The 1626-nt window shown below is 48.5% G+C and overlaps 1 pseudogene; it reads right to left on the bottom strand.

Annotated features, from left to right (window-relative positions):
* Nucleotides 1-1113, bottom strand: LOC101572751 (annotated as a pseudogene).
* Nucleotides 1114-1626: the final 513 nt, after the last annotated feature.

Genomic DNA, 1626 nt, shown 5'->3' with positions numbered 1-1626 from the left:
TTAGAAGCATTTATGGTGCACAGCGGAGGGGCCTGACTCATCATACTCCTGCTTGCTGATCCACATCTTCTGGAGCGTGGACAGCGAGGCCAGCATAGAGCCGCCAATCCACACGGAGTACTTGTGTTCAGGAGGGGCAATGATGTTGATCTTCATGGTGTTGGGTGCCAGGGCTGTGATCTCCTTCTGCATCCTGTCAGCAATGCCTGGGTACATGGTGGTGCCAGCAGACAGCACTGTGTTGGCATATGGGTCCTTGTGAATGTCCATGTTGCACTTCATGATAGAGTTGAAGGTAATCTCATGGATGCCACAGAATTCCATACCAAGGAAAGAGGGCTGGAAAAGTGCCTCCAGACACTGGAAGTGCTTGTTGCCAATGATAATCATGTGGCCATCAGGCAACTTGTAGCTATTCTCCAAAGAGGAAGAAGAAGCAGCTGTGGCCATCTCCTGCTCAAAGTCCAGGGTGACATAGCACAGCTTCTCCTTAATGTCACAGACAATCTCCTGCTCTGGAGTGGTGGTGAAGCTGTAGCCATGCTCCGTGAGGATCTTCATGAGGTAGTCTGTCAGGTCCCAGCCAGCCAGGTCCAGATGCAGGATGGCGTGGGGGAGGGCATAGATGGGCACTGTGTGGGTGACCCCATCGCCAGAGTCCATGACAATACCAGTGGTGCACCCAGAGGCACACAGGGACAGCATGGCCTGCATAGCCATGTACATGGCTGGGGTGCTGAAGGTCTCAAACATGATCTGAGTCATCTTCTTTCTGTTGGCCTTAGGGTTCCAGGGAGCCTCTGTCAACAGCACTGGCTGCTCCACATGCAGCTCATTGTAGAAGGTGTGGTGCTAGATCTTCTCCACGTCATTCCTGTTGGTGACAATACCACGCTCAATAAGATACTACAGGGTCAGGATGCCACGCTTGCTCTGGGCCTCATCGCCCATGTAGGAATCCTTCTGGTTCATACCCACCATCACACCCTGGTGTTGGGGGTGGCTGACAATGGATGGGAACACAACCTGGGAAGCATCGTTGGCAACAAAGCCATCTTTATAAATGTCAGAGCCATTTTCAATGACAAGAGTGGCTATTTCTTCTTCCATTGCGATCTGTGGTGGTTGGGAAGCGGAGTGACAAGAGAACAAGCAAAATGGGCTGGTGGCGGCGTCTGAGCAAGACTTCTCAACATTGTCTTCATTTCCCAAAGACCTACCTTCTTTAGTTTGTCTTATCCAGAATCAGTGTTGTTTTGTTTGTATCTTTGTTGTTTTGTTTTGTTTTGGTCTTTGATCAGTGATACCTGTTCTTTGGCTAAGCTATGGAAATACAGAGGTCACCATTACCATCAATACAGACCTCCTAGAGTTCTCATGGGGCTTTCGGGGTCTAAACAGTACCTCTTCCAAGGCTAACCACCTGATTCCTTCATGTTTTCTCACCACAGAAATAACTTGTATCCTTCTGATAGGCACGATTTTCCTAGGAATGATTTAAAATTGCAGTAGACACATTGGGGAGCTTCAAACATGAACAAAAGAGGTACTTTAGAGCATAAAGCAAAAGAAAAGAAGATTCGCTGTGGAGACTGCAAGAGAGATCATGTTTTAATGTGGAAGATG

Source organism: Octodon degus, unplaced genomic scaffold, assembly GCF_000260255.1.
Source record: "Octodon degus isolate 3935 unplaced genomic scaffold, OctDeg1.0 scaffold00171, whole genome shotgun sequence".
Lineage (NCBI taxonomy): Eukaryota > Metazoa > Chordata > Mammalia > Rodentia > Octodontidae > Octodon > Octodon degus.
This window is presented reverse-complemented; position numbering and strand designations above follow the sequence as displayed.